Genomic DNA, 25,746 nt, shown 5'->3' with positions numbered 1-25,746 from the left:
GACTTGCCTTACATCTCCATAATATCTGTATAATGATGGATGGTGGCTTCCAATTTGAGTCCATCACACTGCACTGCCTCTGTGAAGTCTAATGTCTAAAAAACATTAAAGGCATATGAAATCTTCCCAAGAGTAACATTGCCATTTGCCACCTAGTTAATGATTTACATAACTTGTCTACATCCTTCTACGGATACCTTGAATTCTCCTCACTTTGCCAACTAACTTCATACAGCAAAATTTAATACTGTCTTTTATTTAAATTACAAATGTTAAATATTATTAGATGAGGTCCTGGTGATGATTACTGGATTACAAGTAATAACTGACAACCTAAAAATGACTTGTATGTTCCTGCTCTTATTGGTCTTTTAACCAATTCTCCATCTATTCCAGTGCCATGTCTAACATTCCCATTTAATTAAACAAGCTTCCTTTCAATTTATCAGCCTCGGTGGAAATATCAGCATTTGATTTTCTTTCATTAAACATGTTGACCTTGTCCCATAATTTGTATGTATTCTGCATTACATTTTAATGTTACCATCAATTAAAGTGAAACCAGGGAAAGATGAGTTGAGAAAGAAGGATGAAAAAATCCAGGGAATTATAGGCTAGATGATTTGACACTAATTATCAGTAAAATGAAAGCATTGGTCAACATTTGTAGCCCTCAGGCTTACTAATCCTCTGCAACATTATAAAACTTGTCTTTTGATTTGATTTGATTCTTAATCAGTTTGGTTACTGGATTACATTTTGCAGGCATTTTAGAAACATAGAAACATAGAAAATAGGTGCAGGAGTAGGCCATTCGGCCCTTCGAGCCTGCACCGCCATTCAATATGATCATGGCTGATCATCCAACTCAGTATCCTGTACTGCCTTTTCTCCATACCCCCTGATCCCTTTAGCCACAAGGGCCACATCTAACTCCCTCTTAAATATAGCCAATGAACTGGCATCAGTTACATTCTGTGGCAGAGAATTTCAGAGATTCATCACTCTCTGTGTGAAAAATGTTTTTCTCATCTCAGTCCTAAAAGATTTCTCCTTTATCCTTAAACTGTGACCCCTTGTTCTGGACTTCTCCAACATCGGGAACAATCTTCCTGCATCTAGCCTGTCCAACCCCTTAAGAATTTTGTAAGTTTCTATAAAATCCCCCCTCAATCTTCTAAATTCTAGCGAGTACAAGCCGAGTCTATCCAGTCTTTCTTCATATGAAAGTTCTGACATCCCAGGAATCAGGACTTCTGGTGAATCTTCTCTGTACTCCTTTTACGACTCATGGGAGTGTATTTTTGTCGAAACCAATGAAAAGGTTCTGAAAATCCTCTCCGCTAACTCAGAATCACAACAACTGTACCCATTAGGAAGAAGTCTTTCGCGGATGTCTTTCGAAATTAGTTCTCAAGCATGTTTCTAGTTAAATAACATGACATTTCTTTACTGTTAAAGATTTTCTTTTTAATCTAGTAACTATGTACAAACAAACCTTTCTCTTTTTCTTGAAAGCTACCGATTATGTCGAAGATGGTTTTCTCAACAATGCATTAAAAAAGTGTGGTTATTTTCTGTATCTCTGATATAGGCATTGTTGGGAAGTGTGGCGTGTCTCGCCATTCTTGTACACCGGAATGATGTTTAGATTTTAGTTTAGAGATACAGCGCGGGAACGGGCTCCTTGGCCCACTGAGTCCGCGTTGACCACTGATCTCGGCACACTTACACTATCCTACATGCACAAGGGACAATTTACAATTATACCAAGCCAATTAACCTACGAACCTGTACGTCTTTGGAGTTTTGGACAAAACTGGAGATCGCAGGGGAAACCCAAGCCAGTCACGGGGAGAACGTATGAATTCCGTACAGACAGCACCCATAGTCAACCATAATCAAACCCACGTCTCTGCCGCTGTAAGCACAGCAACTGTAGCGCTGCGCCACCGTGCGGCCACTTGTTCAGTTACTTTAAAGATTAGTAAGTGGTTAACCCTGTTGCTGATGCCAGATGAAACAAGGATGTCAGATTTCATTGCCCAGAGAACATCAAAGAACAAAAGAGGATTTTATCGCAAAGCAGCAGCTTCATCAGCAGTTTCTGCTGTTATCAACTTTTTAAAATTCTCTTTAAAAATACTGAATTGAAGTTTTCAACCAGTGCTGTGTGAATTGAATGTTTTTTTTCCCTATGGATTATTAGCTCAGCCCCACAGGCCACTAATCCATTGCATCAAAAGGCTATGTTATTTATTACTTAGGTATTTTGAAGAGGATTTCAGCGTAAGAGTAAAGACATCTCACTGAAACCATATTGAGCCTTGGTGAAATCAAGTTGGTGCATTGTGTACAGGTCTGGTCTCCACGTCAGAAGAAATGATATCATTGTGATTGAAGGAACGCAATTAAAGTTGATCAGATTAAGTCCTGGATTGAGAGATTATGATTAAATCTATACTCCAAAGGGTTTAGAAGAGTGAGAGGTGATTTACGTGAACCTAATAAAATTCTAATGGGTTTTGAAAGGGGAGATGCAGGAATGACATTTCTGGGATCGGGAGAAGTCCAGAATCGGTCTCAGAATAAGTGGTTGGCCCCTGGGAAGGTGACATGTTTTTGGAATTGTCCACTCCAAGATGACTGTAGAGGCATAGACCCTGAACATGCTCAAGGCAGAGATAGAGAGATTTATAAATATTAATTAATACTCCCTCATATCCATTTATGTCCTCTCATTATCACCTCCTCCACAGCCAACAATGGACCATTGTGGGCTCTTTGGCCATTGGTGCCGGCTCTGATTTGTTCTGTACTTTGTTATACCTCTAGTTTCCCTCTCCCTGAATCTCAGTCTGAAGAAGGGTCTCATCTCGAAACATCATCTATTCCTTTTCTCCAGATATGCCGCTTGACCCGCTGAGTTACTCCAGCAATTTGTGCCTATCTTCGGTGTAAACCAGCATCTGCAGTTCCTTCCCGCACAATAAATCACAGGATATGGGTTTACTGATGGAAGTGAGTAAAAGAGATGCCCTGATCTTGTTGGCTAGATTTGCGTTGAGTGGCCTACTCCTGCTCCTGTTGTTTATATTCCTACATTCTTTTAATTTTATAGAAATATTTAAAGCCTTATATCACAGACAGCTACATCTCGGTTTGGTGGACAGTTGTAAAACAAATGGAATAAAAAGACCTCTTCTCCAGAACCAGAACTCATAATTTATTGATCTGGATGTAGCCTCTGGATATGACGAACAAATATCTAGGAGCATGTGAGTATTGGACTCAAAGAGATTGGAAGCAATATATGAGGGTCACTTTCAGATTAAGCAGCAAGACTTCATAGTCCCAGTGTGAAAAGAGGCCCTTCGGCCCAACTAGTCCCACCTGCCTGCTCTCAGTCCATATCCCTCCAAACCTGTCCTATCCATGTACCTGTCTTCATTTTTAATGATTCAAGAGGCAACTCCAGATCAACTTCCCAAAGGTAGCTTTGGGGACAGCACAATGGCGCAGCAGTAGATGTGCCACTGTGGATATCTGGCACTGGAGCGCCAGAGATCCAGTTCGGACCTGACTACGGGTGCTGTCTCTATGGAGTTTGTTCGTTCTCCCTGTGACCACCTGGGTTTTCTCTGGGTGCTCCGGTTTCCTCCCACACTCTGAAGACGCACAAGTTTGTAGATTAATTGGCTTTGGTAAAAAATTGTAAATTGTCCCTAGTGTGTAGGATAGTGTTAATGTACGGGGTGGTCTGTGGTCAGCATGACCTCACTGGGTTGAAGGGCCTGCTTTCGTGCTGTATCTCTAAAGTCTAAAGGGAAATATGAATGCTGGTGTTTTGATCAAAATCCATACATCGAATCCATGAAGAAAAATAAAGCCTCTATTCAGAATAAAACTAAGAAGCAAACAGAGGCAGGATACTCCAGTGTATGTTCTGGGTGATCAGGAACTGAAAAGAATGTATGTAAGAATGTAGTATGCAAGAATGTAGAGATGGAGATAGAGTGATCATGGAGGTAGAGGTCAAATAAATCAGGAAGGTGGGAGTTGGGAGAGATGATGGAGATGGGGATACGGTTAGCCAAATCTCAGGGACGGAAACACATCAGTCTGATTGGTATATCCCTGTCCTTTTTACCACCTTTTCCATTATTACACTGCTTGGGTCATAGCAGTCTAAGGCAGGATTGGTACAGAGTAAACGGCCTGTTAAAATGAGGGAAGGCAATTATTTCACTCACTGATTCATCTCCGAGGAGTTGGTCAGTTAATAAATGCATCTGATAAAACTTGTAAGTGAACACAATACAGACTGGATGACGTTTTTCCAGCTCACCCTCTTTAAGATATTAAAATCACTCACTTTGTTATCTAACAGTGTTGATGTTCCCAGCATTTGTAAACGCTCCCTGCCATACAACTTTTTGAGACATTTGCATTCCTACAATTTTGCCCTTTTGATTTTCCCCTAATTTATTCCCTTAGCCTTCAGCCGAAGATAGACCGCAAACCCACCTACATTTTTGACCCTGGTATTCTGGACCCCAACCCCAGCTCCAACAGTGCAGCCCATCCAAAGTCTACCCCCCACCCCAGCCCAGGCACCTCGGATCCCCTGCATGGATGCACACCCTGATCGCTCTCCAGACCCATGCCTCACATTCTGGGTCAATGCAGAACAATCTCAAAGGGGAGAGTGAGCAACCAGAGCTCATTGCACCCATGTACCAAAGGCATGGGTTGGAAAAGGGATGAGGTCCTGTACAACAAATAGAGGTGTGATAGGCCTGGATAAAGTCAATGTGTAGAGGATGTTTTCACTAGTGGGAGAGTCTAGGCCCAGAGGCCATAACCTCAGAATAATAGGTGCTACATGTTGGTCGGTGTGGGCAAGTTTAGAAAGGAGATGAGGAGGAATTTCTTTAGTCAGAGGGTAGTGAATCTGTGGAATTCATTGCCACAGATGGCTGTGCAGGCCAAGCCAACAGATATTTTTAAAGCAGAGATTGACAGATTCTTGATTAGTACGGGTGTTAGGGGGCTCTGGGGCGAATGCAGGAGAATAGGGTTGAGAGGGAGAGTTAGATCAGCCATGATTGAATAGTGGCCAAATGACCTATTTCTACTCCGAGAACTTATAAACTTAGTTAGAAAAAGGGGTTAAAAAGAGGACGTCAATCTGGACTGCTCACAGTGCCGCATGTTAGCGAGAGCAGAAGGATAGAGTTTGTCAAATTATTGATTTTGTTAATAACTGATCTCCCCCTATTTAAGTTCAAATGATTCATGGAGATGGGAAAAGCAAAAGAAACCAAATAATTCCCCTTGTGATTAATTATATGCATTAAAATAGTGCAAACTCTGTAAACTACCCGTTACCATCCACATCACTAGTTGTGTGATTAAACTGCTTTAATGTCTTAATCAAACAGTAAATACTCAATTCTTATTTGAAAGCTCAATGGTGCTCTAGCTGTTATCTTGTGAAGTGCCGGATTGCTGATTTATAGAAGATTACAACACATTTATCTTTCTTTGTATAGACCACCAAATAAAAAACTGAAGTTGTGAAATACTGAAGGGCAAGGAAAATAGATTCTGGCATTAAACTACACGTTTATGTCACAATGATCAAATATAATGGAACACAAACTATAATTTCATCCCTCACGTTGTTTTTGCAAGGAATGTTCAAAAGGCTTGAAATTTGAAAAGTAAAATCACTTTGATGTTTGCAGCTAATTTTCAATAACCAAAATTGCACTGGGAGTGATAAGAGTTGAATTATAAAAGTATAAATTCAAGAATGAAAGAACAATTACTGGATTTCTATACACAGTGAGGTTGTAATTTTCTTCAAGCCATAAGGTTATACTTGTTATACTTTGATTGTTTATCGCTGAAGCAGTGAAAATATCAAGGTAATCACCTCAGCGGATAGTGAACAAACCTAGGGTCCAGAATCTTTGCAGAGATACATGTCAGTCACAGTCTGAACCATCACAGCTTAAACCAACACAAGTGATATTGAAGCAACAAGAGGAACAGTACAGTTTGGGTGTCGTACCTGTAACTCTTCCACCTCAAATCTTTCTTCTTCACTAACGTTCACTTTACTTGCTTCCTTCTCAGTCTCGAGCACTCGAGGAATTTCACGTCTTCATTATTCTCCTTCCCGGTCCGAGACTGATGTCTCTGCAGTTCCAACACAATCAAACCTTTGAGCTGACGGTTCAATCCAGGCCCAATGTTTCTTGAATGAACGACATTCATTTCCAAAGGACTAATTCATGCAGCACACTCACTAATTATTTGAGGAACAGCTGTCCTGTTAGAGAAGGCTCGAATCTTACAGGGGTACTTCCTAACGCTCTGGCTGCAACATTTGGCATATCCATACCGTGTTTTGTTTTTAATTCTAAGGTGAACATTTAGAGTAAGTCTCATCCCTTGAGTATTAATTGAGGTGCACAACGTTTATAGACCCCACTCATAATTTCCATGATAATATCCTTTCTTTACATCCTCTGAGCGAGGGCTATATGTATATATGTAGCCGCCACAGTAGTTTGTTAGTTTATACTATTCTTATAACAAATGTAAAGCACTTTGGCCAACGAGAGTTGTTTTTTAAATGTGCTATATAAATAAATGTGACTTGACTTGACTTGAATATTGCATCAGGCATTTTCCACTGGAATCGTTAAACTGACCAAAGTAATTCACTGACATTTTGTCACATAGTCGAGTGTCGAGTGATGGACTAAAAAAGTGACGAAAGAACTGAAGGCACTAGGCTTTCGGACAATGGTCTTTGTCCAAGATCCTGATGTTATCCCTGACAAAACGCTTTGGGTTGATACAGGACAGACACCTCCTGAAAAGAAAAAAAGGATAATCGATAGCTCTTGATATCACAATTATTAAAGAGACATTCCATTTGTTCTGGGATAAACAAAAATGCTGGAGAAACTCAGCGAGTGAGGCAGTATCTATGGAGCGAAGGAAATAGGTAACGTTTCGGGTCGAGACCCTTTGTTCTGTAGCTGCTTTCAAAGTAAGGCATTCAAGGGAATGTTGCAGAGAAATGGAGGTTAAAAGTGATAAATTATGATATAACCAAAATGAATTAAAATTGACCGCAAGATGTCAAAAATGGGACTTTTAATTTGGAAGGTTGTTTATATCCACACAACTCATAGTCTTTCCACTTTGTCACATCAGATCCTGCCACATAAATTATCGGTTTCACCATTGTCTCATTCATCTTGCACTGAAAAGAGACGTTGGTTGGAACTCTGCCACCTGATGATCCCTCTGCATTCCGAAAACCCAAGGCCTCCTTTCCACACCATTTATTTATGCTTTAATGCATGGGTGAATTACAAGCAGCCAACTCTGCAGTTAATGAAAATCAACACAAAAAAATCTGAAATAAAAGCAAAAAAACGATGAAAATAGTATATTTTCACATCCACACAGAGATATCATACCTATATCGTAGTCATACAGCGTGGGAACAGGCCATTCAGCCCGTCCACAGACTCTCAGTCTGAAGAAGGGTCTCGACCCAAAAAAAAAATCACCTATTCCCTTTCTCTAGAGATGCTGTCTGACCCACTGATGTACCCCAGCTTTTTATGTCAACCTTCAGTCCGACACATCCATGCTGACCAGGCTTTATATAGGGTGGCACGGTGGCGCAGCAGTAGAGTTGCTGCCTTACAGCACTTGCAGCGCCAGAGACCTGAGTTCGATCACAACTGCGGGTGCTGCCTGTCTGGAGTATGTACGTTCTCCCCATGACCGCGTAGGTTTTCTCCAAGATCTTTGGTCTCCTCCCACACTCCAAAAGCGTACAGGTTTGTAGGTTAATTGACTTGGTACAAGTGAAAATTGTCCCTAGTGTGTGTAGTACAGTGTTAATGTGCCTGGATTGCTGGTCGATGCTGACTTGGTGGGCCAAAGGGCCTGTTTCCGTGCTGTATCTCTAAACTAAACTAAACTAAACTTTAACTGTACTAGTTCCATTTGCCTGCCCCGTATCCCTCCAAACCATTTCCATCCAAGTACTTATTTAAATATCTATTATACACCACCATTGTACCCACCTCCACAACTTCCTTTGACGGCTCATTCCATATATCCTCCCCTTTCCTTGTGAAGAAAATACCGCTCAGGTCTCTTTTAAATCTTTCTACTCTCACCTTAAACCCAAGCCTTCTGTTTCTGGATTGCACTACCTATGGAGAATGGGAAGAGGTCACATCGAGGGGTCATATGAAAGGACTGTATGAAAGGGTCATGTGAAAGGTGAAAGGTCACGAGGGGTCACATGAAGGGGTCATAGCATGAGAAAACATGGAGTAGTCATGTGGAGGGATCAACTCCTGGCCTTATTCCCAATGTTCTTATATTCTTACCTACATCTACTCCTTTGAGATTCCGCTGGTTCAGAGTGACCATTATCAACGGCAGTGGCTAAAATGCCTCATGATGAAGGCAGGCTTCATTCTTCCACAGAATGAGATTCAAACTCAAGTTCTTTAGGATGGTATGGTGCGGAAGTATAGAGCTGTAAATATTAACATTTTGCCGAAGCTTTGGTCTAGTGAGCACAAGTATGTGTCGCAATCAATGCAGTATTATAAAAAATGAAGTTCTTCCTGTAGCTAATAAAGAGGCAGCCACATGGAACATAGACTCCAGATAACACAATGTGTTTTACATGTCGTTTGCTTCTCAGTCAAGTGGGTAGTATAAATGGCCTATTACAGCAATTGTATTTCCCCTTGCAAATCCAAATGAAGACAGCCAGGTTGGCCAGTCATGTTTCAATTGTGATTTTTTATTTTTGATAACTAATTTAATTTTCATTAGTAAGCTTTAGTAGACAGGATTGAGCCGTAAAAGAATCACAAAATGCATCTGATGGATGCCTCTGATATTCTGAATTATCTGCTGTTCCTTGTTACAGATTGGACCATATGCAAGGCATAAGTAAACATTTTCTGTTGTGAGATGTTGAATCTTGAAGAATCACAAAATGCAACGATTGCTTCTTCTTACTGGCCTTTGAATATGCAACAAAATGAATGGTAAAAGTTGCTGCAACCAACGTAAGATAGTTGTGCTACAAAATGTGTCTCTGTAGCAGTTATTTCTGACAAATTAGTTGCAATTAGTGCCTGGGGCATACCTAACTTGTACATTTTGCAGGCGGCTGCATAATAATTAGTTTGTGTAGAAAGGAACTGCAGATGCTGGCTTATACCGAAGATAGACAAAGTGCTTCAGCGGGTCAGGCAGCATCTCCGGAGAAAAAGGATCAAGGATGGGTGATGGAACCCTTCTTCAGACTGAAAGTAGGGGGGGGGGGAACTGGAGATAGGAAAAGGCCAGAACAAATCTGGGCAGTCAACAGATGACCAAGGGTGGAGTGAGGACTGCAATTTTAGCGACATTTACAAAAATCCAAAATTCGGTCCACGTGCTTGATGTACTGGAGCGGTCCCGATCCAGGTATGCCCCAGGCTGCTGTAGGACCTCCACCATCACCCTCGACCGACTCGGTCCACGAACCGACTGCCTGACTGCCTCAGTGTCCCAGAGGCGCCTCCTGCAGCTGACCTCAAAGGAGCTGGAGGCAACCATCTCCTACCCGCCCACTCCTCACGTCCGTCGTCACCAGATTCCGAGCTTTCCCCCTGCAGGCAGCAGTCCTGCCGAATCCTTCCTGGTGGCGGCAAGTTAGGCCTGCTACCATGCACGGCCACAGGCAGCCCGCCGCCGGTCCACAAGGTCCTTCTTTGCAGCGGCCCACCGGGTCCTTCTTTTGCAGCACATCTTGAGTATCAATCTTTAGTAACCCCAGCACTTTTTCCAGCACTTGACCCATGTCCACACCGCCCTTTTACGTGTACACTTGTAGACACCGTGGAAATTCCTGGTCTTATCCTTCTTCCCCTTCTTAAATATACATATGATGGTATCAATCCCACAGTCTCCTGGCCTTATATTGCCCTCTAATAATTTAAAAGTGATACAGAAATTGCAAGTGACACAAAAGATTTCAGGTAATAATTTCAGTCAATAACTAATAAAGATAAATGGGAGAGGGGAGATAATAATAACCTTTCATGATGGGAATGATACAGGCAAACAAATCGCAATAAATGCAAGGTTATACATTTTGGTCAAAAATATAATGAGATTATGTACTCCCTAGAAATAACAATTTATGTAAGGTTTAGGATCAGCAGCCATAGATACATGGATTATAATTTCAAATCGGACCAACGGGGTCATTAAAAAGTTGAACGTTACAGAGCTCAATACCAGGGGAACTGAACTGATAAACAGTAACGTTATGTAGATCTTTTGCAGACCCTTGGTTAGGCTCAGCACGGATGGCTGCGAGCAGTTCCGAGGGAGAAATTAGTCTTTGCTGCAAGCAGTAAGTAGTTGCGAAAGGAAAGGATGGGCTGCCAGCTGTGTTTCCCTCCACGCATTCATTTCCATTGACTGCAAAGGAAACTTGCTGGGGTATGGAGAGCTTTGCCACGGAAAATTTAATAACCAATTACAATAGCGGGATATGCAGCGCTGAGGGAAATAAAGGCGATGGAATTAGGTTTTGATTTCTCTGGCCGACAGCCAGCAAAGATATGATGTAACAAATTGCTTTCTTTGGTGTTGTTAATCACTGCTGCTGTGATACTGTTGACCAGGATTTAATTTCTTGGCAATTCATTGTAGAGACTGAATCAAGGCGGATTGAAGTTACATTTGAAATAATGATAGATTACAGCACTACTGTAATATTTTGATCACCATCTCTTCCGGGAGCATTGATTTCTATTGACAACAAAGGAGATTTTTAGGCTTAGGCTGCCTGCCTACATTTTGACAGTGCTGTCCTGCACAGTAACTGGCATCAGGCCTCTCGCTGTGTGGAGGTTATTAAAGCTTAATCAGGTCCGTGTCCAGCTTTTTTAAAAAGCCACAGCAAATCCCTTGTTCCTTATTGAAACTCCAGTGGAATGAATTGATAACACCAGTGGGTTGGTGATTTTCCTGTGTGTGTTTTAATTGGGCTGAACTTCATCCTTCCCCAACAAGCCAAGTGTCTCTGAGCGAGGGCAGGCCAGTGACAATGATGAGTTGTGGCTTGCCTCTCTCAGTGGGCACTCATTTCTGAAGGCTAAGAACTCAGCTATGGGTGTAGGGTCACCAGCTGGGAGGATGTAACCTGAGAAACTTCAGGTTCCCAGTACTAGGCTCCACAGCTTTGGGGAACACACAGGCACTGTGAAGCATTGTAAAGGCCAGCTGCCGCATGTGAGGTCCATACACATTCGCACCAAGCTGCCATAGGTGATGCGATGAAGTCAGATGCATCAAGGCACAGGTTTTATGCGTGAGGAGAGGATTATTTGCAAGTCAAAACGCTTCATTTACATTTCTACTGAATCTCCAAGCACATGTCAGTCCCAATGTTACAAACCTGGTAGACCAGATAAACTTCCTGACCTGTAGATACACTACACAATTCCAATGTCCATGGCACAATACTGGGCACTAATGTACATGCCAAATTCCTCTAATCGTTAAGATATGGAGGATCTGGAAATATTGCTTGTGCGCATGTGGTGCGTGTGTAAGTGCGTGTACATGCATGCGCATGCGTGTGTCAGTTTGCTTGAGTAAGGGTTTAAGAAGGAACTGCAGATGCTGGAAAATCGAAAGTACACAAAAATGCTGGAGAAACTCAGCGGGTGCAGCAGCATCTATGGAGCGAAGGAAATAGGCAACGTTTCGGGCCGAGTTGCGTGTGTGTATGTGTGCGTGTGTGTATGTTTGCTGCATCATTGAATATCCAGTATTAAAGATTGATGGTATCCGTACATTTTGCATCCTATCATCTATCAGGAAAAACAATCTTTATCAATGATACTCCATAGAGTTCCCTGCCCTACAACAGAAGGATTGCTTTGTGCTCCTTCGATCAAATTCCCAAAGCACTTGAATGCCTATATCAGGAGGTATGATTTGTGTCTGTGTTCCTATCTCACTGATTGCAAATACTTCATTGTGAATCAATTTGTATCCATCTGCGAAGCTAGACAAATGTTATCCCATGCACACATATTCTCAACCTTCAAATCGTGTCTCCTCCTTATTAGTGGGTTTACAGACAAACAAAGTTACTGTATGCGTCTTGGGGGTTATGCATGATTCATGAGAAACTCAACTGTCAGCCTTTCAATCAGTTTTTACACAGAGCTGTTTGATAGAAACTGAGCATCACTGTCTCAGCCACTCTGCCAGAAATAACCATCGGCTGTCTAGCCTCCCGAGCTAACACCTGACATTTGCAACCAAACGATTAAGCTGAAAATTACAGATGAGGGTACTTTCAAAATGTATTGAAATCATTCACCTTTCCTCCTCAGAAGACAAGACATTATATATATATAATGCATATATATATAAGGCATATATTGCTGACCTGTTGGGGAGGGATTCACGCCAGGAAAAGTGGTGTGGACTCATGCTGGTGAAAAATGCCCAAAATAATGATTACTGTTGTTAGAGACAGTCAGCTTGAGTTGTAACGGACTATGTTGGATTCAAAACACAGTAGGAGAAGAAAATAACAACATCTACCAACAGTGCAAACCAGATTGCCTCATGAAATTTCCCTCAAATGTGTCACGTTGCTTAAGGTCAGTTAATGTGTTAAAGATTTTCTGTGAGATGGAACATTTTACAATATAGTCGGGAGTTATCATGAATTGACCTCTCAGCTTATTCTGTTTCTTGACAACACAAGACTCATTAGAAAGTAAACAACATTATCCTATGGGTTAAGCAGATGCAAGAAGTAGCAAGCTCAGCACAGATCTGATTTTTAGTTTCCATAGCTGGAGTAACTCAGCAGAACAGGCAGCATCTCTGGAGGGAAGGAATGGGTGACGTTTCGGGTCAAGACCCTTCTTCAGAATTTTAATTGTGTTCAGTGTACTTTAGAGATACAACGCGGAAACAGGGGATGCCTGTTCTGCTGCGTTACTCCAGCTTTTTGTGTCTATGGAAACAGGCCCTTCAGCCCACCGAGTCCATGCCGACCACTGATCTGTGTACACTAACACTATCTTACACACACACTGGGGACAATTTAAAATTTTTACCGAAGCCAATTAACCTACAAACCTCTATGTCTTAGGAGATGTGGGAGGAAACCGGTGCACCCGGAGAAAACCCACATGGTCACGGGGAGATCGTACAAACTCTGTACAGACTGCAACTGTAGTCAGGATCGAACCCAGGTCTCTGGCGCTGTAAAGCAGCAACTCTATTGCTGTACCACCCCCATCTGATGTATTTCTACCAAACAAACGTACTCACTCTTGAGGCAACTCGATGAGCAGGTTTTCTGAGCAGAAAGGTGTTGGCCTGCTGATTTCACCACTTTTAAATACAATGTTTGTCCTTTGATACATCACAAAGCTTGCACTCTTTCCTCCCCGGTTCAAGTAAAGACAAATTCACCAATATCCCTAACCTTATATCCCCATTTTATCTCTCGGATGTCTTTATCAGCTCTTTGGCATGGTATGTTTCCTTTTATTGGGCGGGACAATGAGTATAAGAGTCCGGGAATCATGATGCAGCTTTATAGGACTTTGGTTAGGCTGTATTTTTAGTCTGTGAAGGAAAGTACTGCAGATGCTGGTTTACATCGAAGGTAGACTCAAAATGCTTGAGTAACTCAGCGGGACAGGCAGCATCTCTGGAGAGAAGGAATGGGTGACGCTTCGGGTCAAGACCCTTCTTCAGACTGATGTCAGGTGAGTGGGCGGTACAGAGATAAAATGCGGTCGGAGACAGTCAGACTGGTAGGAGAACTTGAAAGGGGAGGGATGGAGAGAAAGGGAAAGCAAGAGCTACTTGAAGTTAGATAAGTCAATGTTCATTCTGCTGGGGTGCAAGCTACCCAAGCGAAATAGTAGATGCTGTTCCTTTACAGTACAGAGTTCCCACATTCCTTATTTATAGTACAGTACATTCCCCCATTCCTTATTTCCCTGCAATCCTTCAACTCATTCTCTGGTACAAGTCTATCGCCTTCCCTTAGATATTTTTTGCCATTAACACACTCAGGGGCAGTTACAGCAGCCAATTAACCTATCATTCCTTTCTTGGACATAGAAAGGAATTAGTGGGCGGCATAATGGCACAGTGGTAAAGTTGCCGTCTAAAAGTGCCGGACACCCGGGTTCGATCCTGGCTACGGGTTCTGTCTGTACAGAGTTTGTACGTTCTCCCTGTGACCACGTGGCTTTTCATGGGAGCTCTAATTTCCTCCCACACTCCCAAGATGTACAGGTTAACAGATTGTAGGTTAACTAAGCCTCGTTAAAAATTGTAAATTGTGCTTAGTGTGTAAGGTAGTTTTAGTGTAGGATGTGGTCGCTGGTCTGCGCGGACTCGATGGGCCTGTTTCTTCACTGTGTCTCAAGGAGGACATTGTAGCACCCAAGAGTAACCCACGTGGTCATGTGGATAACATGCACACGCCACAAAAACTGTGACAGTCATCAGGATTAAACCCGGGTCCCTGTAGCTAAAGGCCAGGGCCTCTATCTGCCATGCCACAATGCTACCCTTCAGGAAAGTCTGCAGGGGACTAAACAGCCAAAGTTCTAGGATTTTCCCACATATTCTGATGGATCACAATGGATGGATAAAAATGATATCAATCTATTAAATTTATATCCTGCCTACTATAATTCAAATTCGTACTCACTTTTGTTCCATCAAGTACTGTATTGCATTTTTAACTTTAATGTAAAGTTCAATTATATTTAAGATCATACTTACTGTCAGGTCTCCTTTAAATTCATAAAATCTGCTGCAATAGCGTTTTCCATTGTGGAAACAATTGTGTCCTGACTACCCACAGGGCTACCAACATTGGGTGAGAGTTGGGAGTGAGAAATTGCGAGAGACCAAGCCCGAGGGAACATAGCGATGGGGGGGGGGGGGGGGGGGGGGGGGGGGGAGGGGGGGGGGGGGGGGGGGGGGGGGGGGGGGGGGGGGGGGGGGGGGGGGGGGGGGGGTGGGGGGGAGGGTGTCCCCCTCTCATTGGTACGGAACATTTGCATTGTCCCCCGGTGAGGGAGTGGAGCAACCGAGTGGGGAGGGTGTGGAAGAAGGGTGTTTCCCCTCCCAGGGTAGGAACTATTTGAAATTTAATGTATTAAAATCATGTTTTAAAATCATGTTCGCCACACCACGCCGAAACACAGTGCAAATTTTTCGGTGACCTGATATGTCAGTCAACGATGCCGGAAGTCGCTGAAAAAAAATCGGCAAGTGGGACAGGTACTTTATGATATCATAGCGATTTCAGGCAATTTGAATGCAGCTGCCTGGTTGTGAAGTTGCCTTGAGTCTCCACCTGGCCCATGCCAGACTTGAACTCAAAAGATTAGTTTAGTTTATTGTCATGTGTGCTGAGGTACAATGAAAAGGGAACAAAACATTGCATTTCTTAAATCCGATCGCAATTGCAGGATCCAGATGCGGAGGAATTCAATCCTTAGGAAGAAAGATTAGGCATCTCTGGCTGATCGGTGGCCACGTTCCCATGGTGATAATCCTGAAGGGGGACGTAGGAATGGTTCATGGCTTCTCCCTGCTCTTCTAAGTAGATTCTAAGATCACAATATTCCACAGCTAACAGCCGGGACTGGAAGTGAAGTCAGCCAAAGGGCCAAGACACAATAACCAGAATATCTCTGATGCCATTTAAAAACCGAAGGCTAGTTTCTAAAGTACATGGTGTTAAAACTTGTGGGTTGAGTGTGTCATGTGGAATATTCCGATGTGAATTAATTGTTGACAAGACTGTACACTGGGAAGACACATATGTTGAATTATCCTTTAAGCTGGCGACACAGTGGCACAACTGGTAGAACTGTTGCCTCAAAGCACTGGGTCTCGGTGGCTGTCTATGTGGAGTCTGCACGTTCTCCCTGAGGTCGCATGGGTTTCCTCCAGGTGCCCCGGTTTCCTCCCACATCTCAAAGACGTACAGGTTTGTAGGTTAATTGGCCTCTGTAAGTTGTCCCTCTTGTGCAAAGAATGGATGCGAAAGTGGGTTAACTCAGAACGATTGTTAACAGGTAATCGATGGTCAGCACGGACTGGATGGGCTGAAAGGCCTGTTTCCATGCTCTATCGTAAAAAACTGTTGGCAAACCAACTGAATATGTCCAAAGAAACAAATAGGACAAGACAGTTCCATTGAAGTAACAAGGAAGACAATTCTGAACTAAATGTATGCACCGCACATTAATCTTAGGAGATGTTAAAATGCTTTACAATCAACTGATGCATAAAATACTGCAGATGGTAGAAGGCTGAAATAAAAAACAGAAATTTCTGGAATCACATCATGAGCCAGACAGTAACTGTGAAGTTATGTTTTCAGATTAATAACCTTGATGACATTTCCTTTGATGCATCACAAGACTCGAATGGCAAGGCTCCGGCGAAGGGTCCTTAATCTATCATGACAATTGGAGCTCAATGAACTTCACATTAATGTCAAGTTAAAATGGCAACACTACAGCTACACCGAACAAAAGATTATTATAATGAGTTCGAAATTTGAATTATTGATTAAACTTTGTTGACAAAAACATTTTTTTCAAAATGGAGCTGAATAATTTTCACTGCAGATAATGAACTATTGATTTCCTGTTCCTAAGTGGAGCGGTACTTAAAGTCACAAGTCGGTTAAACTATGCCGTATGGGAAGGCATAAAGAAAATTAGTATTTTGTAACAAAATAAATATTGATTGCAGGGAACAGATGTGTGTCATATTTGATTCGGTGAGGTATCATAAAATCGATAGCAATATGATTTAATTTTTACAATTTATCTTGTAGTCCTTTTAATGTGAATCTCATGGTACATCAGAGAGTGCTTTGTAAAAAGCAGATACAGGAGCCACTGTAGATTAATCTGGCAGCCGAGGTCAAGTTATTCATTATGATTTTGCCCCCTGAGAACATCATACGTGCTTTATAATTTCAAAGTCAATTAAGAACATACAAATATTAGAAAGTAGAAGAACAAACTGGAGCTAGAGACCTGCAGGCCTGTGTAGGAGGGAACTGAAGAAGGGTCTCGACCATAAACTTCATCCATTCCTTTTCTCCAAAGATGCTGCCTGTCCCGCTGAGTTACTCCAGCATTTCGTGTCAACCTGCAGGCCTACTTTGCCACTAGATAATGAAGAAGGATTTCGGCCCGAAACGTTGCCTATTTCCTTAGCTCAATAAATGCTGCTGCATCCGCTGAGTTTCTTCAACACTTTTATCTACCTTGCCATTATATAATTCAGGTTCTAAAGTATAAAATGTTCTTCCCCTTTCTCTTCAACCACTTAATCTTCAAGTTCAAGTTCAAGTGATTTTATTGTCATGTGTCCCTGTATAGGACAATGAATCTTCCATCATCAAACAAAACCTTCAACAGACCCAAGGATTAACCATTGATCACTTTCTATGCTGAGAATTGCAAAGATTTACTGCCTTCCACCTGTACAATTTTTTTTTCTGACAGCTTTTCATATCCTTGAAAATTGGTGAGAGAGTTTCTCAAAAATGTGCAGAGCTTTGAAGAAGAAAACAAAATCATTTTTAAAGTCTTCACAATGAATAGTTTGCTAAACTAAGCTAATGTCAACATCAGATTGCAAACATCTACTGTCACTTTGTGAATCGCTTCAATGCATCTCAAGACTATGGTGTCTCATGCTTGTACATATTTGTTTTACATATGGCACAAACTCCATGATATGCTTTTAATTCAATTGAAAAGCATTGTTTGCTGTTGCAATAATGCATCTCCAGTCAAAATACTTTCCAAATCAAAACAAGTTGTATTGTCATTCTGTCTGAGGATCATAGTCACTAAAGCAATTATTAGTGCAGAATCTGCTGAGATAACAACAGTGGTATATAGATCATCCAGAAATTTCCACATATGCTGCCTGATCTGCTGAACAAAGCTAACATTTTCATTTTTTTCCTCAGCTTCAAATCTTGGCGGCTTCCCAAAGTGTTCGAGGGATTTGCTAAACATCCAGAGAAAGATTGTACAGGCGGATGTTCCAATGTTATCTCAGACTTACAGCTAATTACATGTCTAGCTGTATCTCAGCTGATTTTGTACGAAGGTCTCCATCTACAGAACTGCAATGCACAAATTTCAGGTTTAACTCCAATGAGCCGTAACAAATTAAAAGCGTGACCAAAGACTTTGTCGAAGACTTAAGCCTTGGAGACATCTTAAAAGAGGCGATGGGGAAAGGTAAGGATCAGAGAGGTTCAGGGTGGAAGTTTCGGAGTCTAGGATCTTAGCATCTGATGTGGATACAGGTAGTGCAAAGAGAGCTTGAAGATCTCAAGTTAATGAAGATCGAGAACAGCTAAGATCAGCAGGGGCTAGTATGGAATAGTCAAGTCTGAACGTAATAAATTAAAGGGTTATCATTTGCTAGAGTCATAAAGTTATACAATTGGAAACAGGCCCTCCAGCCCAACTCATGCATGCCAACCAAGACGTGTGTCTGTCTGTGCACATCTAATTTGCCTGCTTTTGGCCCGTTTCTAGAGTCAGAGCTAAGACAGGAGGAAAAACATTCAGCAGTGTAAAGATTAAACAAGGAAATTGATGCCTGGATATCTGATGCAAAATATTACACCAAGATAAAAGTCTGGAGCAAAAACACCATCTTCTGGAGGAACTCAGTGGTCAGGCAGCATCTGTAAAGGGGTGGTTGGCATTTCAACTCGAGACCTTGCATCAAGACGCTACAGTTCCCTCGGTAGCTTGTTTTTTTTTTGGTCCAGATTCCAGCAGCTGGAGTCTCTTGTATCTCCCTCCTTGAAACAGTCTGTTTCATTTCCAGAGTGGTCTAGGATAGCAATGGAGATTTAACAAGAGAAAGAGATGACTGAAGGGTGGCAAATGTTGTGCCTCTATTCAAGGAGGGAAACAGGGAAAAGGCTGGGAACTACAGGCCAGAGAGCTCAACATCTGTGGTCGAAAAATTGCTGGAGATTATTCTGAGGGATAGGACACATATGCATTTAGATGGACAAGGGCTGATTAAGCATAGTCAACATGGTTTAATTCATGGGAGGTCATGTCTCATGAATCTGATTGAGTTTTTCAAGGATATGGCCAAAAACGTCGATTAAGGCAGAGGTATAGATGTTGAAAACATGGATTTCACAAAGGCTTCAACAGTTCTAGATGGTAGGCTGCTCTGGAAGGTTAGATCTCATTGGATTCAAGGAGAGATAGCTGAATGGATAGAACTTGTCTGTCGGACAATTTAGGAAGAATGGAGGAGTCAAGCAAGGTGGATGATAAATCTATATAATCGATTGATTAGACTGTAGTCAGCATAATGCAGGAAAAGTTTGGTGAACTACTCTGGAGAAAGTCAAAGTCATGCTGATGCAGCAAAGATTCAATAAAATGACACCAGTAAAGCATTATAGTAGGTGAAGGTTTGTATATATGTTCAAAGATTCAGTCAATTATCATGTGAAGGTATTCATATCATGAGGTTTCACATATTAAACGTGGAGAAATTACTTCCGCTGCTTATAAGACAAAGACAAATTATTAAAATACATTTTGATTTAAAGGGCTTTTAAGATGAACATTTAAAAAAAAATCCTTTTTCTTGAATGATGTGCACATCGATAATAAGAACAGTATTTATTGCTGACACAACAAGAGTTCTATAATGATCAATTCCACAAATGCAGTCATGGACAGATATGCCTGCTGGAGGTAAGTTAATAACTTGAACGCATCAAGTTTATCCCTTATCTTGGTTCACTCACAGCCAAAGACAGGTCAACCATGCAAGATGTGTTCTTCAGGACACAGCCAATTTGAAGACGTTTTTTTAAATTCATTATTTAAAGGGGTAGGTATCATTGGAATAAAGAAATGCCTGAGATAGGATGTGTATAGGTGACAAACCAGGTAAAGGTTGTGAAACACATGCAGAAGGCAATGATGGGGCAGTTGGATCATTGTATGAAATTCTTGAAATCAACAGTGAATCTCAAGGTCAAAATCTGCCCAGTGGAGATGGGATGCTTCGAGGGCAGCAGAATGGTACTTTTGGGAGATCCACTGCTTCACAGCATACGAGACCACACTTAATTCTTCTCCAGGGTGCTATCTGTGTGGAGTTTGCACGCTCTCCCTGTAACTGGTAAGTTCCTCCGGGAGGTCCACATTCCATCCATATTCCACAGACGTGTCGCTTAGTGGTTTAAATGACCGCTGTAAATTGTCCTTAATTGTGTAGGGGAGTGGTAGAATCTAGGGGATGTTGATGAGAACGTGGGAGAATTAAAAGAAAAATGATTAATGTAAGATTAGTGTAAATTGATAGCTTGACAGTTGACACAAACTAGAATTGTGTCAAGAAGAATAAAGATGAATATTACTGGAAATGGGTTCTATTCTGAATCTTTCCATTTAACTTCTCTAAGTGGCTGTCAATAATGGTCTAACATCTGTAAATAAACTACTTTGCAATCTGTTCATCGCTCACCTTGACAACTCGGGAAAAACATTAGCATGAAAAGTTTTCAACTCTTGCCTTTCAGTTTCCATTAGCAGTGTATTGTAAGAGCTCAATTATCCAAATTATAGAGCAAACCTGCTGAATGTGAACAAATTGCATTGGAAAATTAGATGCCATTAGAATATTTAGTCGCTTCCTGCAGCATTCCTGACAGTCATGATTCTCGAGAGAGAATTTATTGCATTGAGAGTTTAAAACTGCCCTCCCCGGGGATAACATGAATCAAGGCCATTAGCAAAATTATGGTGGTGACAATATGGTTTAAACATACTCACTTTGTGATTTGGTCAGGTTTAGTTTAGAGAGACGGCGCAGAAACAGGGCCTTCAGCCCATCGAGACAATGCTGACCATCAAACACCCTGTACACGAACATTATCCTACACACTAGGGACAATTTGCAATTTTTACCGAAGCCAAATTAACCTGCAAACCTGTACGACGTAGGAGTGTGGGAGGAAACCAGAGCACAGGGGAATACCAACGGGGTCACGGGGAGAATGTACAAACTCCGTGCAGACAACACTCGTGGTCAAGATAATAATAATAATAATAATATCTTTTATTGTCATTGCACGTCAGTGCAACGAGATTTAGTGTGCAGCTTCCAACCGATGTAAAAGAAAAGTAAAAGAAATAAATAAGCTGTGTGCCGTGACCATCCGAGGGAGACAGTCCAGGGGGGGTAGGGGGCACTCAGCAGGGCCGGTTCAGAGCCGCTATAGCTCTTGGAATAAACCTGTTTCTGAGTCTGGAGGTTCGGGCGTAGAAGGCCTTGTAACGTCTGCCGGAGGGAAGTAGTTCGAACAGTCCGTTACAAGGGTGTGAGGGGTCTTTATGGATGCTGGCGGCCTTCCTGAGGCACCGTGTGTGGTAGATGCCCTCCAAGGCTGGTAGCTCTATCCCAATAATCCTCTGCGCTCTGTAGACGACGCGCTGAAGAGTTCTCCTCTCCGCCTCCGTGCAGCTGAGATACCACACAGAGATGCCATACATTAATATGCTCTCTGTGGTGCAGCGGTAAAACGTTGTCAGCAGCTGTTGGGGCAGACCAGTCTTTTTTAATGTCCTCAGGAAGAACAGTCGTTGCTGTGCCTTCTTGACCAGCGCAGCGGTGTTGGTGGACCATGTGAGGTCCTCTGAAATGTGAGTGCCCAGAAACTTAAAGCTGGACACTCTCTCCACACTTTCCCCGTAAATGGAGATTGGGGCGTATTCTCCATTATGGGACCTCCTGAAGTCAATAATCAGCTCCTTGGTCTCGGAGGTGTTTAGTAACAAGTTGTTACGTGTGCACCAGTCCGCCAGGTTCTGCAACTCCGCTCTGTATTTTGTTTCATCACCATTGGTGATGAGCCCAATCACTGATGTGTCGGCTGCAAACTTCACGATGATGTTGGTGTCGAATGCAGGAACACAGTCGTGAGTGAAGAGGGAGTAGAGCATGGGGCTTAGTACACAGCCCTGTGGTGTGCCGGTGCTCAGGGTGATAGTGGAGGACAGGTGCGGGCCCAGTCTCACTGCCTGCGGTCGCTCCGTCAGAAAGTTCAGGATCCAATTGCATATCAGCGAGCTGAGGCCTAGCTGGTGGAGTTTGGTGGTGAGCTTGGTGGGGATGACCGTATTGAATGCAGAACTATAGTCTATGAAGAGCATCCTCACGTACACGCCCTGTCTGTCCAGGTGAGTCAGGACAGTGTGAAGAGCCAGAGAGATGGCATCCTCTGTTGATCTATTTGCCCTGTATGCAAATTGATGAGAGTCCAGTGAGGCAGGGATGCTGGATTTGATGTGGGAGAGGACCAGCCTTTCGAAGCACTTCATTGGGATTGGAGTTAGGGCAACCGGGCGGTAGTCGTTCAGGTTGGTGACTGTAGACTTTTTCGGCACCGGCAAAATGGTGGCTGTTTTCAGGCACTTGGGGACCGTTGCCAGAGATAGAGACAGATTAAAGATTCTCGTGAATACCTCCGCCAGCTGTACAGCACAGTCCTTTAGTACCCTTCCCTGGACTCCATCCGGGCCTGCAGCCTTGCGTGGATTGATCCTACGCAGAGTGCACTGTACCTCCTGAGTACTCAGTGTTAAGATCCAACCCAGGTCTCTGGCGCTGCGCCACCGTGCCACCCCAGGTATTCACCTTGTGCTAAGATGAACGTGGTCCAATATAGGAAAGAGATATGATGCTGGATATGTTTAATGTTTTGTTTGCCCATTAAAAAGTCATTGAAATTTTCAATTATTAATGTCACAAGGCACAAGAGCTGGAAAATGGCAGGGAACCAGAGTTCTATTGCTGTACTCAGTTGAGATGATATTGTCAAGTAGTTTAGTTTAGTTTAGAGATGTAGCACGGAAACAGGCCCTTCGGCCCAATGTGTCCGCACCGACCAGCGATCCACACAAACTAATACTACCCTACACACACATACTAGGGACATTTTTTTTACATTTACACCAAGCCAATTAATCTACAAACCTGAACGATTTGGAGTGTGGGAGGAAATCGAAGATCTCGGAGGAAACCGATGCAGGTCACGGGGAGTACGTACAAACAGCACCAATAGTCAGGATCGAACCTGGGTCACTGGTGCTGTAAGGCAGTAGCTCTCCTGCTGCACCACCGTGCCGCCTGAGAAACCAGTTCTCAAGATGTATGATGTATGAAACTTCCATGTTCATTGCACACATTAATGCAGGAGTCACTCTCTTCCTTACTGTTACCTGGGGAAACGGTTGCTGCTCCACACGCGATGGCTATCATTTCTCAGGAAAGTCTTGGTCCTTACTCTTCCATTTGCTCTCTGCTTCTCACTGTAACCAAAAGAAATTATCATTAGAACATCATCATACAAAATAAATCAGTCCCCTTCTCTTTTCCAGATCCCTGCAATAAATTCAGGAAAATAATAACGCAATGTGTATCAAAATCTATCTGCATCTTCTCCTGTTTCTTTGACCCCTGCACTATATCTATGTCCTCCAGTTAGTAGTCATTCTCCATGTTAAAATATATTTCTCCTTCCCATCCCATCCAAATCTCTCTAGATCTTGAAGCCTGTGTTAAGCCTCTCTTCAGACATCTGTACTAAAAGAGCTATCTGAGGTTTTCTCGGCAGCCAGTGAATCTAGGGGTCAAACATTTAAGGCAGCAGCTTGGACAGAGCGATTCAGGGACAGAGAACTGGGAGGAGATTGCAGGTTTGAACAGGGCGAATCATGAAACATGATCATGCATAAAACCTCCTGCAAAACCAAACATAATGGATGTCTGCAAACCATTAAATAAGGTGATGCAGATGATTGAAAATAACACAAGAAAATAGTAACAGGATTAGACCATTCAGCCCATCAAACCTGCCCTGCCATTCAACATGATCATGGCTGATAGACACAAATGTTAGAGTAACTCAGCGGACCAGGCAGCATCTCTGGAGAGAAGGAATGGGTGGCGTTTCGGGTCGAGCCCCTTCTTCAGGCGTATGATTTATGCTGGCCTCACCTGCTGGTCTGTGTCAGTTTCCCATAGCCCTCAAGTCCTTGACGTTTCAAAATAATCATCAAATTCCCCTTCAAATATTTCCAGTGATCTTGCCCTCCATCATTCTCTGGGGTAGAGAATTCAGTGGTTTACCACCCTTTGCAAGAGCACCCTTTATTATTGCATTACAAATGAGGGAACACTCGGTTTTGCTTAATACATAATCACAAGTGCACTTCATGCATATTTACTCACATCACTGTAAATTAATTTATTGTGCCTGAATGATGTTCATTGACGCCTTGCTCAATCAAATCAACGGTTGACACTAAATAATGACAAGATGAGTTATGGATGAATTGAAAAGTGCACATGGTACATCTGGCATCGTGAATGAGCCAGATGTTATCTGCTGCTAGCCCATTCCTAAGGATGCATTAACAGCTTCTCTGAACCTTCCAGTAAATGAACTACTTGGGGGTAGAAATTAATGTTGGCTTGAATATTGGGCGAGGTGTACAAAAGACATGATCAATTTATGACTAGTTTGCACAGTTGATTAAGATGTGTTCATAATAATTCATGCTTCACGTCTTGCAGGAACCCAGCTGAGTCTCCTCAGTAAAAGTTTGGGACTGGGAAGTATTCCGCATCTTGCCAAGAAAATAAAAATCTCTCACTGAGTCGCATCATGGGAGTTTGGTGTTTGAAATGCTGCCAGCTCTTCACTGCACTGGAGAGGAATTGTACCAAGTAATGCAGCTTGATTTTGATCTATATGTCCTTTAACTTTAAAGATTAGCTGACAGTATATATCGACTGTTTCAAGAACTTCCTGGGAATCAGGCATATATTAGGCGGTGTAAACCAGCATCTCAGTTCCTCCCTACACACAGGTTCATAACGTTATAGGGGGAGAATTAGGCCATTTGGCCCATCAAGTGTACTCCACCATTCAATCATGGCTGGTCTATCTCTCAACCCCATTCTCCTGCCTTCACCCTATAACCCCTGACACCCATATCAATCAAACACCTTACTAGCCCAAACTATAAGGCGGTGTTTATTAATTCCTGAGGGAGCTTCAACATTCGAATGAGCAAATGTGCTCCAAGTTATGGACCTTATCTGGCACTGGTTGTTACCGAGAAGGAAGCCTAAACATTTTACTATAGGTAATACACAATTGGTCTCTGCAGGCATGATTTCTATAGCCACAATTAATAACCAGCGGAGAGACAGTGTGGCTTTAATGGAGAGAGTAAATCCTCCAAAAATTCTTTAAAAAAACATTAAAGCGGTCTAACAATCATATAGATCATCCGATCCTTACATTATAATTGGAAAAGTAACCAGGATTATTATGGCCACCTGCTGTTCCGTAATAAACACCCAGATCCAAACATCTATGGGGGGCATAGTGGCACAATGGTAGAGTTGCTACTTTACAGTGCCGGAGGCCCGGGTTCGATCCTGTCTACAGCTGCTATCTGAATAGAGTTTGTACTTTCTCCCTGTGTCTGCCTGGGTTTTCTCCGGATGCTCTAGTTCCTC

At 42.5% G+C, this 25,746-nt stretch overlaps 1 long non-coding RNA gene across 1 annotated transcript in view; it reads right to left on the bottom strand.

Annotated features, from left to right (window-relative positions):
- Positions 1–5,107: 5,107 nt before the first annotated feature.
- The window catches only part of LOC129711622 (uncharacterized), a 68,385-nt gene continuing 47,746 nt past the window's right edge, over positions 5,108–25,746 (bottom strand). The window contains exons 3-4 of the long non-coding RNA XR_008725876.1: positions 23,436–23,525; positions 5,108–6,889 (exon numbers count right to left, since the gene is read on the bottom strand). This is a non-coding gene — a long non-coding RNA (uncharacterized LOC129711622). The remainder of the gene's footprint in view (positions 6,890–23,435; positions 23,526–25,746) is intronic.

This window comes from Leucoraja erinacea, chromosome 30 (assembly GCF_028641065.1).
Source record: "Leucoraja erinacea ecotype New England chromosome 30, Leri_hhj_1, whole genome shotgun sequence".
In the NCBI taxonomy this organism is placed as follows: Eukaryota; Metazoa; Chordata; class Chondrichthyes; order Rajiformes; family Rajidae; genus Leucoraja; species Leucoraja erinaceus.
This window is presented reverse-complemented; position numbering and strand designations above follow the sequence as displayed.